We start from the raw sequence: 17,901 nt of genomic DNA on the forward strand, positions 1-17,901 counted from the left end.
AATCCCCTAACTCCAAATCCCCTAACTCCAAATCCCCTAACTCCAAATCCGCACCTGAAATCCTAAATTCTTAAGAGGGTGAAGATATCAGAAACCCAAAACGAGGTATCAAAGCCAATTTTTGTCTAAACACTTTTTATATGCTGATTATATGTTTATTTAATGTCAGTCTTACCAGCCTAAAGTAGCTCACTAAGAATCATACACATTACGTTGTAATTTACAGCCTCTATCGACTGTGAACATGTGTAGGACTAGGTAGTGATCACTCAGTGGTTTTGTAAGAAATGAGACATTAGTAATTGAAAAATAGCCATTCATGATCATTGATTTAAAACTTGGCAGAGAATAAACCATTTATACCCTCCTACACACACACACTTTTTCCCACGTAGAACTTAAGAATTTGCATTTGACACAGCATCTAGTTGGGTGAGCCAGAAAAATAAGCACTTTGAATAGAGGGCCAGCTCAGACAGGCAAGAGTTGTTTTCACACATTGCATTGCAAATAGGTTCCATCCTAACAAAGACAACTTTAAGTATAAGGAGAAAAGATAATGGCTGGTAGAAATAAAAGTATATTAAACATGTTCCCGCTCTTCTGGGACAATTGGTATAGGTAATATTCCATATTTTTTTAAAGATTTTATTTATTTATTTGAGAGAGAGACAGAGAGCATAAGCTGGGGGTGAGGGGCAGAGGGAGAGAGAGAATCAGATTCCCCGCTGAGCAGACAGCCCGCTGAGGAGCTCCATCCCAGGACCCTGGGATCATGACCTCAGCCCACTGCAGACGCTTAACTGACTGAGCCACCCAGGTGCCCCTTAGTCATTTTTGACTCCTTTCTTTTCTCCTACCATGTGTCCCTTCCAAAAGTAAATGCTGCTATCTCTACCTTCAAAATATTTCTAGACTTGAAACATCCATCATCACCTGTGTTTGTGTGGCTATTTTACAACTTAACTATAAACTGCTTAAGTCATAAGATTGCTTTCTACTCTTACTAACTGAAAGCATTTCAGTGCACTAGAAAAAAAAAAAATGAGTATGTGGTTGGTGTTGAAGAGGAGCAGAATATTCTATCTGAAAATGTGTCACTTTGCATGTGGATTTTTTTGAGCTAAAGGCAATGAAGATGCAGTAGACATAAGAAAATCTTTTACCTCTGTCTTAAAGAACTTAGATAGAGGGTCTGTTCCAGAAAGAGAGCTATTACCAAAAATAATATTTTATCTGAAAGACTTACCTGTATGGCAAGACACATATGTAAACAGGTACTCTTCTTATTTCCTGTGAATTGCCCTCTACCTCTTGGAAGCCCCCGGCCCAAACCTACTCTTTAGCTCAGGATGGCGTATAAGCCTCAACTGCCTGACTGCCCTTGGGTGTCATATTTTATGGGGCTCCCATATGTACAAAACTAAATTTGTTTTTCTCCTGTCAATCTGTCTTATGTCAATTTAATTTTTAGACCAGCCGAATAACCTAGAAGGGTAGAAGAAAAACGTTTCCACTCTGACCATGTTCAGTAGATACTTCTTTGCTTGAATGCTGGTTTTCATTTTATGACCCTTTTCTCATTTCTATTCCCTGTGATCTCTGAGCCTCCGGAAACTGATTTTTGTGAAGGAACTATATCACCTGGGCCCTCTTGGCATGTGGTTTCCCATAAGGTTCTGCCAATGAGAAGTGTCAAGAAGAGAAGAGGGCAGATAAAGAGAGAGGTCAGGGTATTTATTCCACCATATCCCACCCTCAGATTTCCCGGTGGCACCTGCCTGGATGAACAGGTAGAGTCTTTGTTCCTTTATAGCCACAAATCCTATTGAGCAGTCTGTCTTCCGGAGCTTCAGCTCTTACCCCTACTGGCTTAAACTGACAGTGGTTTCCCTCTTGTTCCTGTCCCGTGTTCACTGCTTAGTAAATCACCCCTTCAGTAAACTCTTTCAGGTTAATCTCTTTGAATGAGACAACTATATTTTGTTGGAACCCTGTCGGATACAGTTTATTATCATATTATTTTTATTATCATCATTCATTTGAATGTGATATATGGGAGTGTCTCTCTAACTAGTTTAATGAAATATTTTTAAAGAAAAAGAATTCTAGTGTATCCCTACTGTCACTTAAACATATTCAAATATTAAATAAGGTATAAATAATTTAAGACAAAATTATTTATAAATTAAACACAATTAAAACTACCAACCAATGAAATAATTAAGTTAATAATATTATTTTGATATGACAAATGTTTTGCTACAATTACTTAGCTATTTCAGTCAAATAAAATGCCATGAATATACAAATGACACTTCATGCAATTTTCTGGTCCTCTCTTTTTTTAGAATTTTATGCAAAAGACATCACCATCTACACAGGACATCAGATGAAACACCTGGGTTTGAATCCTTCCTCTTATCTATCCTCCCCCAGCATGCAATTGATCCACTTATTTCCATCTTTAATACTACAATAACATTGCAAGTTACCATGCTCTAGACACCAGATTATTGAATCAACCTAACGTTTCTTCTTCTAATTTGTCTGACTCCAATCTACCTTCCATTCTAAATCCTGTGTCATTGTTACAGTAGGCAAATCTGATCATGTCACTTCCTTGCAAATCCTCTAATGAACATTTATAGCCCCTTTGATAAAGACGACACCCTTTGCACAGTCTAAATACCTCTTGTGATCTGGCCCTTGTTTGGAACTCTCCTTCAACAATAATCACCAGCCACCTTACACTCCATGGTTGAGCCATTCTACCCATCTTGGTATTCTTCTATAACTAAATCCTTTGTTGTTTGAGCCTCCACACTTGAAGCTTTCTAGCTAACATATGCTTTCCTTTTCATGCTTTTGCCTGGCGTATTCCTCCAATCCATCATTAGAGCCTCTTTCTCTAGGATTCCTTCTCTTAAATTACTTGTATCCGATTTAAATGACCCATTCTTTCCTCTCACAATGTTTCAATTTTCAGTTCATGTGTCTGTATGCCTCTCAGACTCTGTCTAGACAAAAAATATGTCAATCTTATTAACAGATTTATTTCCAGTATTTGGCATCATACAAATATTAGTAATATTTGTTTAAAAAAATTAATAAATATATAATAAATAAAACACTGCACTCATTATCACATTCCTTAAAGTTATTTTCATTATTTTTCTTATTTAGGATTTCTCCATTTTGTGGCAAAACATTTAAATCTTAGACTGTAAAAGTTCAGTACTCATTTCAAAGTTTTTAGTAGTTGTATCCTCAAATACCATGCTGGGGAAAAAAACATACTTTGGTTATTTTCTTCTCTTAACATTTCAGATTGTGATAAAGTCTAAGAAAAAAAAAAAAAAAGACCTGAAAATTGATGAACAGGTGAATTCAAAGAAATATTCTCTTATCTATTGTCATTAGAAGATATATGATGGCTTTTTAAAATTTTACTAACTAGTAAAAACCACTTTACTGCTGATTTATATTCAGTGTAAATCTACAGATAACACCAAATAAAATTAATTTAATTTAGATTCTTTACAAAAAATTCAGAATAGTGACTAAAATAATGCTAATCATATTTTCAGCAAAAAAGAAGGGGTCATAAAATCTACTGTATTGGATTATTAGATGCTATTCAAAATGTAACATCCATACATAAGTATTTCAAAACCTTTTAGAATTATATTTTAGTAAGATATCTCCAATATAATGTCAATTTAAATTATAAAACATGTATACTATACACATATTTTTGTTAAGTAATGGAAAAATTCCTTGAAACTATTCTAGAAAGATAAAAAAAATAATTTTTAATAGATGTATCTTTGTGGCAAGATAGGAAATATTTAGAGTTATCTGTAAATCCTATTTTTCCAGAATAATTATCAATAATGTATTCAATGAAAGCTTAAACTATTTCAAGTAAAAAAAAATCAGTTGATTCTATGTCCCTACAAGTTAAATTATTCTATAAATTAAAATTATAATTTAAATTAATTATATAAATTATTCTATAAATTAAACAAATTAATTCTATAAATTCTATAAATTAAAACAAATGTAAAAACGATAAAATATTATGCCACAAACGTGTATTTGTTATTTTTCTTTTGTATAGCACCATAAAAGGTAAATCCACTGTCACCTTGAACACTAATTTAGGCCATTTTAGCCATCCTGATATGATTATTTGTGTGAATAGATTATCATTAATGTATTAGAGATGTCTTAAGTTTTCTGATCAGTAAGTATGGTGCTCTTCCTTGTTTTCATTTCTTTGAAAGTATATATGGGCAAAAAGCATTGACTTCTCTAAAGTAAATCTATTCTTATGTTTTACTTATGCTTCTACATACCTTTGGGAATGACTACTGTAAAAGAAAATTTATTATTGTTGTTATTATTATTGATTATTAATTAAAGCCATATATTTGCAGAGCTTTCATGCTCTTATTGATCTTTCATAGTAAATTATGTCTATGAAGCAATATTTTATGTAACTATATCTAATATGTAGTTATGATGACATATGGGTTTGCCAACTTCTTTTAGTCTATAATCACAGTAAGTACCTAAAAAATATAAATTTGATTTCCTTATTAAATTGATTTGTACATAATTTCTAAATTGGTACTAACTTGTAATAACTAATAAAGCAGTGTGGACTTAAAATTAAATGGTAGAGTTGATAATAATGATCTATTTCACTAGCAATCTCAATATTTATATCATATTGTATATTCAATAGTTGTTAAAATTAAGGCCCCAGACTATATCGATTATTAATGCTATTACTGAAATGAAAAAGAGAACTCTTCTTAATTGCATATGTAAAAACTGTTGAAGGATGATGTTAAATTAGCAAGTATTAAGTAAGTTCCTCCTAGAACACAATGTAGAGCTCAAAGAAGCCTACTCACCTTGCAAGGTTCTTGACAAAAACTGAATATTCCATCTCTAAAGACATTTCTCAAATCACATTTGATTTTCAATCCTAAATTTGCAATAAAACTGAAGCCTTTTCAAGGTTAACAAACTCAGAATCAGTATAGATCCTACAGATCAAAAATAGGGATTGGGGGAGGGAGACTGGCAAGACTAAATAGGAGGCAACAAACTGGACTAGTGATGCTTCAGACTCTGACACACGAAAAGCCTCTGGGCCTGACTGTTTAAGCTGTGATTTGTGCATCAGGCAGATCTGCTGCTTTCATGGAAGTCACTGAATCCCACTCTTGTAACAGGTAAACACAGGAAGCCTGCAGGAATCTCCCCATGCTAATCTTTCATCTCCAGTTCTATTCAAAGATACTGCCATGACTTTAAAATATAATTACAGGCAGTGTTAAAAATAAACTTGGAAATGTGAAAAGATTATATTGGTAATTTATTAATTAAGGGATAGATTCATTATTTGATCATCTCTGATCCCTGGATAGATAAATATACACGGCCAGTCTCTGACTCTGCCTTTGCCATTCGTGTGCTTTGTGGTGGCAGGCTGCACTTGGAGCTCTGGTGGGAAAGAAACTGACCTAAAATCTAAAAGTAGCTGAGATTAGAGATTTGGAATATCAATGTCCTCCCCTGCCTGCTTTACACAATCTTAGCTTTTTTAGAATCAGCTCTAATGGTTACCAGAGGGGCCCATATCCCAAACTGGCACAACACTGCACTCCAGTCAGAGCGTTTGGTAATATCTTTATGATAAACACATTTAAAGTCTATATTTGGTTGACCCAGATACAGAATATCATCAGAAAAACACAGCACTCTCCAGGGAACTGTGGCTTTGACTCATGAACTTGGCCTATTACCTTCTTGTAATCATAAAAAAGCCACTACTGGATTCCGCAGATGGAAAAACCTATAGCTTTCATTGTTTTCTCAACCATTTTACCCAGTTGTTTCCCCTTTGATTCAAGTTCAATGCAGTGAATTTATTCTTCCCTCCAAGACCTTTGAGCTAAAATGAAAATAGGATACTCTGAAAATGTTGAGAAATGGATTATTCATAATTATATCTGTCATGGTAAAAGGAAATGAGTTTACTGGGCAAAGCTCTGACATACATTGGTTCTCGGTAAACCTGTTTGTTTGTACAAAGTTGGAGAAATGAAGAAAAAATGTGATAATAAACAGAATATATCTCCAAAGTCAAACAATGATCCCCTATGCAGATTTGCAGCAGTGGAGAAAATTGTTCAAAAGAGAAAGCAAACACATATTTCACAGAGTGTAAGATGAGCCTAAAGCCAGAGAAAAGGAGTAAAAGAAATCAATTAACTATTTGCTGCTCTAAATAGCATTGTTCACACAGGTAAGTCAAATGAGCCTTAATGCTTTACTTTACCTAGACAAATGCCATGGAAAGATCAAAAGGGTCCAACCTCAACCTACTAGGTTTTAAATATGTATAGATTTAGGTAATGGACAGAAGAAGGCTGGCTTCTGCGGGTCCACTAAAATGTAAGTGGACATTGATTACTACTCACTCCAAAACCATCCCTTTTAGTACCTACCATTGCAACGATAATAACAGGGAACATGCCACAATATCTTGCAACCCACAGGACATAAACTGGAACCTAACCCAGGATTTTGCCATTTGGACTGAGGGAGCCTGTAAACAGTGAGATCAAGTCCATCTACTTCTGTATGCTTGGGGAACAGAGTAAGCTGGATTTCAGAAAGGAAATGGTGAAGCAGATGAATGTGGGTGTGGATTAGGTAAGTGTCCAGGTCTTTGATTGTTTTCCAGCATCAGCATCTAATCATTAGTAACCCTCCCAGTGGCCTGATTATTCTCTTGTAATGGAGAAAATATGCTTTCCTATCTTGTAACATTAGTGCTCTGAGTCAAAGTCACTTTAGCAAATATAATTTTTATTTGTTTATTAACTTCTGGGCTTGTTCATATGACCATACCAGTATCAGACTGTATTATGGTAGATTTTTACTTTTATTAGTGTATTAAATAGAGTTTTCCAGAGAAACACAAGCAATATAATAAATGTGTGTGTGTAAATATATAGTCTCATTCTATATATACAGAATGAGAGAGAGGAAGTTTATTAGGAATTGGCCCATTGGCTCATGCACTTGTGGAGGCTGAGAATTCAAATGATCTGCCTGCCATCACCAGTTGAGAACAAGGAAAGTCCATGTGTAATTCAGTCTGAGTCCAAAGGCCTAAGATTTGGGGCTGCTGATGGTGTAAATCCCAGTCTGAGTCCAAATGCTTAAGAACCAGGAGCACCATTGTCTGAGGGCACAAGAAAATGCATGTTTCAGCGCAGGAAAAAAGAGCATTTCCCCTTCCTCCACTTTTTTGTTTTATTCAAGCCCTCAACAGATTGGATAATGCACTCCCACACTGGTGAGAATGGTCTTCTTTACTTGTCTACCAATTCATATGCTAATCTCTTCCAGAAACATTTTCACAGACATACCCAAGAATAATGTTTTACCAGCTCTCTGGGTATTCTTTAGCCCAGTCATGTTGACACATGAAATTAACCATCACAATTAGTATTCCAATTTTAAGTTGTTAGTATTGTTGGAAAGAGACTTGGTAAAGAATGTCAACTGAATTATGCTCAGCATATTTCTAAGAAATCCTGGTTTGGGGAAATGAAATCATAAGTGATATACATTTTTTTTTCTTTTTTTAAAAACATTTTTCTGAATTTCCAAAAAATTTAAAATAAGAGCATTCACAAATTATCAGAGAAGAACAACACAAAGAAAGTTACCACAGTAACTCCTCCCCAATTAAAAAAAAAAACAAAAACTTAATTCAATGAGTACTGGACATATTAAAAAAGAAAAAGGCTGACTTTACTCAACATATCTGGAGACTCTAAAGAGTTAGGATTCTTTAGTAAATAAAATAACAAATATTTATATCATTATATTTAATGTATTATATGATGGAATACATCTATAACCATAAACTGCTAGAGAGGAAGAACCATAGAATGAGATTTATAAATGAAGTAGGATAAGTAATGACCCCCAAAGATATATAGTTTCTAATTCCTGGAAACTGAGGTAATTGTTATTCAGGAACTTTGTAATTGTTATTAAATTAAGGATTTGAGATTAAGAGATTATCCTGGATTATCTGGGCAGAACCTAAACGCAATTGCATGTATACTTATAAGGGAGGCAGAGGAAGATTTGGAAACCAACAATAGGTGGAGGAGAAGCCGTGAACCATGAAGCAGAGATTGGAATTATGCAGCCACAAGCCAAGGAATGCCAGCAGCTACAAGAAGCTAAAAGAGGCAAAAACCAGATTCTTCCCCAGAGCAGAGTTTCTGGAGAAAGGACAGCCCTGCTAACACCTTGATTTCAACCCAGCAAAACTGATTTGGGACTCTGGCTTCCAGAACTGTGAAAGAATAAAAATATCTGTTTTAAACCATCCAATTCATGGTCATTTGTAATCACAGTCATAGGAAATTAATACAATAACCACTTATCACTCATAACCAATAATTCTCCTTCAATTATCTAAGACTTAGTCCACAGCTCTTGTGCATTGGGTGCTATGCTATGCCCAGGGCTATAACGTTACCAAACATAAACTGCCCCTCCCCTTCCAGAGCTTCTGGTCCAATGAGAATCAGGTAGTGAAGCTAGGACAGAAGCCTGTGCCTTATTCATGCAAAACATGAACTGCACCTTTTCAGAGTAAGTAGGGGGGCTTAAAGCTCTGAGTTTTTCCACCAGGTCATTGCTTATGCCGTTGTGCTGGGCTGAAATGCCTGATCAGGCTTGTCCATAATATTATAATTGAGGGTATTTATTGATTGCCTGCTTTGTCAACAGCTTTTTACGTGTATTATGTTCCAATTCTACTCCAAACCTTCAACCTAGATACAATTATTCTTATTTTATAAAAAATGATAAAATGATAAAATATTTACATTTGTTTAACTTTACTACCATTATAAAATGACACGGACTGCAGGCGGAAAACAAACATAATGTAAACCAACATAAAACTTAGAAAGTTTTTTTATAAAAGTTATTATTATTAAAATTAAAAATCCAGAAACATTATAGTTCTGCTTTCATAAAAAAAAAAAAAAAAATCCAGGGACGCCTTGGGTGGATCATTCGATTAAGCATCCAACTCGTGATTTCAGCTCAGGTCATGATCTCAGGGTCATGAGATCAAGCCCTGAGACAGGCGTCAGGCTCCATGCCCAGTGTGGACGGCTGCTTGAAATTCTCTCCCTCTGCCCCTTCCCCCTGCTCTCGCTCTCTCTCTAAAATAAATAAATCTATCTTTTTAAAAAATCCAAATATGCTCTTAAGATTTTGATAGATTTAGTCATCATACTTGTGAGTCCAATATTAAGTTCCCGAATAGCCAAAGATACTTGTAAGTGTTGATTCTTTAAGAAAATAGCTTTGTGGTGATAAATCATGATTGGATAACTTCAGGATAGTTATTAAATAACTATTCTGGTAATAAGCAAATATAGGCTAGAAATTAAATACAGTTAATCACAAGTCCTCAGAATAATATGCTAAATTATTTCAGCTTAATATGGTAAGTTATTTCGGCTAAGTTCAGGCAATAGTCTGAACGGTGTTTTCTTTTGTTAATATAATTTCCAAGGAACAAAATATTATTTAAATGTGGATAATAATGTGGTGTATTTTACATGCTGCATGCCTTCAAGAATAGAGCAAATGAATACCAGATCTTAATAGATTATTTGGAAGAATATACACATTATTCCAGTGGGTATGTGAAGTGGGAAGGGTGTTCACAAAAACAGGTATCAGTTTTGATGGTTGGAACAATGCTATGAGGTTAAGGAGAACACTTTCTCTACAATTCAAATGGCTAGCAAGGAAATTCCTCATAAGTTTATGGTGATGATTAAATGAAAGTGCTCTAGAATACTGCCTGGAACATGTCAAGAGCTTAAGAAATATTAGCAAGTATTAGATTATATAAAATTGTAATTTAATATTCTTTGTAAGAAAAAAATATTATCTGATATTAGTAACCAACATATGAATCATCCAGTGTAATTTAAGACAATGCTTAGCGTGGTTTAGATTGTTCTCTAATGGACCATCTGGCTTGTCCTCAAGCTCCATGAGTTTTTAAATTCGTTGAATCAAGTTTAAAACCTAGCTGCACCTTATACCAGCTGGGTAATCTTGGGTGATTTTTTAAACTTTTCTCATTATCAATGTGATCATCTTATCTATATTGAGGACTATCTCTATTATACAGCAACAATGAGGGGATTAAGTAACAAAGAATGGTACAGTGCCAACGGAATACCCTAGGAGTTCGATAAGTGATAGCTATTAATAAGTAATAATAATAATAGTTAACAATGGCAAAACATCTAGTCTTTAGTAGAAATGCCATATATTTATTTGTTAAATGAATGAGGGGACCTTTAAAACTAAACAGGGTACAATTTTCAACCAGCAGAGAATATGATTTATGCGTTGTACTTTACATTTCCCACAGCAGAGACCACCGCAAGAGGCCCATACAGGGTTTTGACAAGCACTTGTGAAAATGCTTTTTAACCCAGGCTTTTCTCTACGATCTGACAAGTGAACACACCACTTCATAATCCCCCCCACAGAATCTTAGAGTTGCAGGAGACCATACGGGTGAAGTCTCCTAGTCTTCGATCTCAACCAGTGCAGAAAATCAGCCTGCAATATTTCTGACAACAATTAGCAACATTCTGGTTGAATGTTTTCATAATTATGGACTACCACTTCTCAGTCTGTTCCTTTTTTAAAGAGATGGCTCTATTTTTGAAAGATTGTTAATATGTTTGGCAAAAATCTGATTCCTTCTAACTACTTTCCTTTGGCCAAAACATATCACTTTGTGCATGTTTCTTTTACGGGAGTTACCACATTGCATTATACATTTTCTTCTTCCATGTCTTTCCTTGCTAATAGACTTAGAATACTTTTAAGTGTTCTACCAGGTCCAGTTTTGTTCCCAAACCATATGACGTACTTGACATACAATAGATATTTAATACTTTTATTGAATTGCTGAATACAGCATTCCTCTTTTTGAAGCCACATAAAACAGTAAACTCCTTGTTTTGCATGACAGATTTCAAATTATCATATATTACTTTCATTGTTTCTCTTTCAAAATAGCATTTTCAACTGTTTCTAATATATGATTCCAAAATCTATTTCAACTAGTATTCCTGCCATATGCTTTACTTTTATTATTCAGACTTCATTTTGAGTGACACCAAAAATTTTTCATAGAAGTGGATCAAGGAATATTTATTGAATGTACTGAAAATGGCCACCTTGGTTCCATGAGCCTTTAATTTAGCTTTTATATTTTCAGGAAATGCAAGCTTATTGAAATTTTGTCTTGTTTGTAATATTAGCAACATGGAAAATAATGAAACTTCTCTTGAAACAAACAAACAAAAACCCTCAACATTTTTCTCTATTAATATAAATATCTAAATAACTTTATGGCAGCCAAGAAAAAATATGAGTGAATACATACTGTTCAATTTTGTTTTGCTTTTCTCTCCTGTTATTAATTCTGTTAATAACATAAAGAGCAGGAATAATAATAATAATACCTGATAGACTATAAGTATGATTAAATGAATTAATATTTGTAAATAGTACTTGGCACATTATAAATACTATATACAAAAGTAATAACAAGTAATAAAATCCACCAAATACTCAAGCATAGCACACCCACAAGAGCATGCCATATACATAAAGTTGAGCTCTTTCCACTTTTCAAGTAATTGGGTAAAATTGTTTTCATTTACATACTCATCTATTTAATATATACTCACTAATAGATACTTTTCCTATAAATCTATTTACTTATTTTCCCATGAGTTTGTTTTAACATTGATATAATAGTAATAAATGCATATAATATTTTTTACTCCAAAATAGGTTCCTAAAATAGAATACATAGTTTCTTATAAAAGAGAATGTTGATTATGACACGAACATAATAGAGTACAAAAATCCTTCACAAAGAATTAATAAACAGAATTCATAAATGTGCAAACTTATATATAAATATATATACACATATATACATGTACATAGATATGTGTGTGTGTGTGTGTGAGCATGCACCAAGGGGTTTATTTCAGGCATGCAACATTGGTTCAGTATTGGAAAACCAATCAATGTAATCTATTTTATTAACAAGGTAAAGAAGAAAAATCACATGACTATATTGATATATAATAAAGCAAGTGACAAAATTAAACATTAATTCACAATAAAAACTCTCAGAAAAATAGGAATATAGGAGAATTTCCTCAATTAATACAATCATCCACAAAAAATCTACCATTAATGTTATTTTAAATGGTGAAAGAGTGAATGCTTTCCCATGAAGATTTGGAATATGACAATTTGTCCTTTCTTACCACTCTCATTCAATGGGGCTAGAAGTTCTAGGGTAATAAGGCAAGAAGAGGAAAGAAAAGGGATACAGATCAGAAAGAAAAAAATAAACAGTCACTCTTTGCAGATAACCTGATGATCAATACAGAAACATAAAAATCAACCATATTTTTATATACTAGCAATGAAAACATGGACACTGAATTTAGTAATAGCACGCCATCTACAATCACCCAGAAAATGAAATACTTATGGGTACATCTAACAATATGTACAGGACTCCAATGTTGGAAACTGCAAAATGCTGATGAAAAAATTGAAGATCTAAATAAATAGTGAAACATATGTGTTCCTGAATTGCAAGACTCAACATAGTAAAGATGTCAATTCTTCCCAAATTGGTAACAGGTGTATATAATTTCTATCAAAGTCCCAGCAAAATTATTTTATAGTTCTAGACATGATGATTCTAAAATACAAGCTGTTTAGAAATTGAAGAGAATGAGAATGGGAGAGTTTGGCAGAATATTAAAATGTTTAAGTATTTAAAGTGTTAAAGTATTTAAAGTATTTAAAGCGCCTGGGTGGCTCAGTCGTTGGGCGTCTGCCTTCGGCTCAGGTCATGATCCCAGGGTCCTGGAATCAAGCCCCGCATCAGGCTCCCTGCTCAGAGGGAGGCCTGCTTCTCCCTCTCCCACTCTCCCTGCTTGTGTTCCCTCTCTCGCTGTGTCTCTCTCTGTCAAATAAATAAAATCTTCAAAAAAATAAAATAAAGTGTTATTCTCTGGAAGAGGGACCAAATGTGTTCTCAATGTCCACATGATATGGAACTAGACTTCACAGAAAAAAAAATATGTAAAATTATGTTAACTTAAAATAAAGATATTGTTCCTATGTCAATCTGTGAGTTTAAAGACGGGCAGACTTCCCCATCAATGGGGAAGTTCATTGGTATGCCATCTTGCAGGGAATTTGAGCATCAGATCAAGAAGTAGACTAAATTTGACTAACTCAACATAAGTCAATAAAATTACAATGATATAAAAATATTCACAATGAGGGGGGAGGAAGTAGACCAATTTAATTCTAAGGCACTTCCTACCCAGACAGTGCATTTTTTCATGATTTCAGGTCGAAAGGGATGTGTTACCCCTACTTTAGAACTGGACAATTTGAGATTTAGAAGGAATAAGTACATAAATTGGTGTTGCTTAAAGCATGAAAGGAACATTATAAAATAATCATGATTTCTCCATTATGACTGAGTTCTCAGCAAACTGTCATACATTCATACACAAAAAGAATTCCAAACATTTTTTTTCCAAGTTGTATTTTCTTCATCTTATTTGAACCAGCAGAAAGAGTGTACATGTACTTGTCTTTCATGGCTGATGCCTTTCATGGGCTTTTCAGTGGGATGTTGGTGCTACCCGCTCACTCCATGGCTGGCTTCTCATGCACCTTATGCAATTATATAATTTTCTTATCATTTCATTTGATACCATCTTTTATGGCTACCAAATTGTTCTTCATGGACATTTTGTATTATTAATTTTTCTTAGGAAATATATTTGTAAACAAGCTATTTGATTAATAAGAGTATAACAATTATTACAGTTCTTGCCTAGGTATCTATTGGGTTAATAATTGAGGATCAATTTGACAAACTGTGTTCTAATTTATATTTTTCCTCAGGAGGCCTTATTTTTGGACATTCTGCTAACTTGCATTCCATTTAAAACTCTAAAAACTGGTCTTCTAAAAATTTGGCACTGTAAGAAATATCTTTAAAGCAATATACGTATTGCTAAATTAGGATAGGAACAATTGAGAATAAAAGGTAATCTCAGTGCCACGACTGCTATGAATTACATGGCATAAAAATCAGTAGGCACATGGGAGAAATAAAGACAAGTATCATTAGTTGACACAGTTACAGTAAAGAAGTTAACCTCAATTTTCCATTGTAATATAATCATCCATAACATTTTGAGGTAGAATCTTCACCCTATACATCGCATTTGTTAATTTTTTTTCTTTTTATTTTAAGAATATTTTAGCATTTCCAAAAAAATACCATTTTCACTTAACATTGATAAAACATTAAAGCAATTCACTGTAATTCTTCTGATTGCTCCTAATCAAATACTCAATCTTCTTATAACTTTACAAAAGTGAAAATCGAGAAAAATTTCAACTTTCACTTTCTAAATATTTTCTCCCAGGTTGCTCTCCACTCCACCACACTTCTCCAAATAACTCTTAGAGGGGTTAAAAAAAGAAAAAGAAAAGAAAAAAAGAAAACCTACACGGAATTTATTTTCATTTGGAAGCCTAACGAAATGCCAACTGAATTCCTTTGTTCAGATACTGTTTCACTGTCGATTGTTTATCTATCAAACACACTTGAAAGCAGAACAATGCATTTTAGCTCTCTTTTTGCTCCATAACTGACCTTATATTCATCTAATGAAACCATACCCTCACCCCCAAGCAATCTGTCCAACATTAATAAGCATTCATATCTAACTAGGTCTTCAAAATGTCTTCATGCACTGCCCCAATTGTGTTTCAAAAGCTCAGGCTTTATGCTTTGGACTCTCAGACTGTAAAGTAAAGAAGGGTATTTAAAAGGGTCCTGTCAGCTTGTCTGGTCTTACTTCTGATTTGCCTTAAAATTGCTGTAATTGAAAGGGAAACTGTTAGATGCACCATGACCCTCCCATCTTTTTGTAATTTATGAGGGAGAGATGAAAATAGTGTAAAAAATTATTTCCATCTTAGAAAGTAGCAAACAATTAACCTAGTTTTTATATAGATAAGAGACTGTGTGTGTATACTGAAAACTGTCATCCTGCTTCTTTCTGAAAAAGTTAATAATCTAATCATTGCTTCTTAGTTTTCTCCTTACTCTAGTGTTCACATATTATTGGATAGAATTGCTTTCTGAAAAAAATACAGTTCACAAATTTACAGGAAAAAATAACCAGATTCATAACCCTGTATCTCCTTGTAGTCACTTATTTTATCCAAAAAGACTTGGCTCTACCTTTCATGTTTTTTTTTTCGATAATAATAAATTACACAAAATACATAGATTAATTACCAAAGAAAATATGACTCGAAAGATGGATTCCATGCATTTTTAGGGGGGAAGAAAGGATAACAAACAAAAATAAGCTGAAATCACAAATTCCGATTATGTAGAAAGGGAGAAAATAAAGATGGGAAGGGAGAAGAAAGGGAAGGAGTGGGAGAGCGGAAAGTTAGAGAAATCAGAGACATAAATATAGTACTCAGAGAAAAGTGAAGGCATGGTGTGCTTTCTTCTCCAAGCCCAACAGAAGCCTGGAGTCAATCAGAAGTCAGCAACTCTGCATCTTCAGTCTCAGCAGAGCTCAGATAGGAAGTTCACACAAACAAGAAACATTAACTCAACCAAGTCCTGTGGTTCACCATCTAGGTGACCAGCCCACAGTAGGGGCGTGGTAATTTGATTCATTTAAACTATTATCTAATTTCCTTAATTGATCCTTAAGTACGGACTGACTTTCTTTTGGGACATATTCTCTGAAGTCTTCCCCCAACCCCCACAGAAAGCAACAATAAAAGCGTGCTTAATACTTAGCAAAGACAGCTGAATGAAGCAATATACAGAGGATGTTCCAAGGCCTGACAGATAATACGTTCCTACTGGTCTACACTGTTTTGGTCCCCATTGTTTGATTTTTACTGCTTCTGCTTATTCACACATAATTGCAGTGTAATGATATTAAACACTAAGGAAGGTTATAAGAAACATCCTTAGATAACTCAGTGTATAAAAAAATGCTGTTGAGGAATGAGTTTTAATATATTAATATAAATTCTTATCATGACCCTTGGGAAAAACATGTTTTCCAGTATCAGTACCAGCAATAGTTGTACTTTTCCTAGGTAATAATTTTCATCCTTTGGATTCTGAGAATCATGTAACTTTATATTTTTCAATTTATTTTGGATACTACGAACACTAAACCAAATTGGTATCTTACAAATAGCAAATGCACAAGACATAATGGCACATATTTTGGGTAATAATCTCAGTACTGGCTTCAGTAATTCAATATTGAGCTAATTTTCGTGGTTGCCAAGCTTATTATACAGCTTAGTTGAATATGAATTGGAGGAAATAAAGGCATTGATTAGAGAAAGCAGAAAGGTAAGGTGAGAATGAGATATTTTGGCTGAATGATTCTGACTAATCAGGTTCTCAGTTGTTTTTTTTTTTTTTTAAGATTTATTTATTTATTTGAGAGAGAGAGAGAGAAAGAGAGCACGTGAGTGGGGGTGGGGGGCAGAAGGTGAGGGAGAGAGAGAATCATCAAGCAGACTCCCCACTGATGGTGAAGCCAGACACAGGGTTCAATCCCAGGACCCCAAGATCATGACCTGAGCTGAAATCAAGAGTTGCCCACTTAACCGATTGAGATACCCAGGCGCACCATGTTCTCAGTTTTTATAACTTATCTTTATTCTGATCCATTTAAATATGCTTTTACATCAGTTAGAAATGTGTAGGGCTGAAAGTAACAAAAAGTTATATAAACATGGACTTTCAAAAAATAAGCAATTTATTTTTCTTATGCAATATCAAGTCCAGGGTTATCTGGTACAACTATTTCAGGAAGACTTAATATTGTGGAATCATTTGTCTTCCTGATTGTCAATTTTTATGAGGTTTCAGAATGATTACTTGATTCCAGGTGTGAAATCTAAATTTTAGACAGAAGAAAAAAACAAAGACAAAAAAGATGCCTTCTATAGGGACTTCTTTCCAGTGACCAGAATGGGGCCATTAAGCCACCTATAGATGCAAAAGAAGCTGGGAAATAAAGTATTTTGAATGTGTATCTCCATGAAGATAAAGGAGAAGAGGATTAGACTGGGTATTGAATGTGCGAAAAAAGGTACATGTTATATTTTACCTTTATATTATTATAAGACACTTATTATTTGGGTGATTCTTGACATGTAACATTTTTAAATCTTAAATTTTTTCCTATCTGTAAAAGGATAATAATGTCTACTTTGAATAATTCTTGTGACTATTAAATGAATAATAATATATGAAGGTGCCTGGTTTAATACAACCTTAATAAATGTATTCAAACAGAGACTGAGACTATTCATTTAAAAATAAAATAAGCCAAAATTAGAGGGAGACAAACCATAAGATTCTCTTAACCATAGGAAACAAAGTGAGGGTTGCTGGAGGGGACGTGGGTGGGGGGATGAGGTAACTGGGCATTAAGGAGGACATGTGATGTAATGAGAACTAAGTGTTACATGCAACAGATGAATAACTGAACTCTACATCTGAAACTAATGATACACTGTATGTTAACTAATTAAATTTAAATAAAATAAGTTTAGAAATAAAATAAAATAGTTGATTTTATAGAACAATTTCTAAAGCAAAGAAATCTGGGGAAAAAG

Source organism: Phoca vitulina, unplaced genomic scaffold, assembly GCF_004348235.1.
Source record: "Phoca vitulina isolate PV1807 unplaced genomic scaffold, GSC_HSeal_1.0 scaffold9, whole genome shotgun sequence".
NCBI classification, from domain to species: Eukaryota; Metazoa; Chordata; class Mammalia; order Carnivora; family Phocidae; genus Phoca; species Phoca vitulina.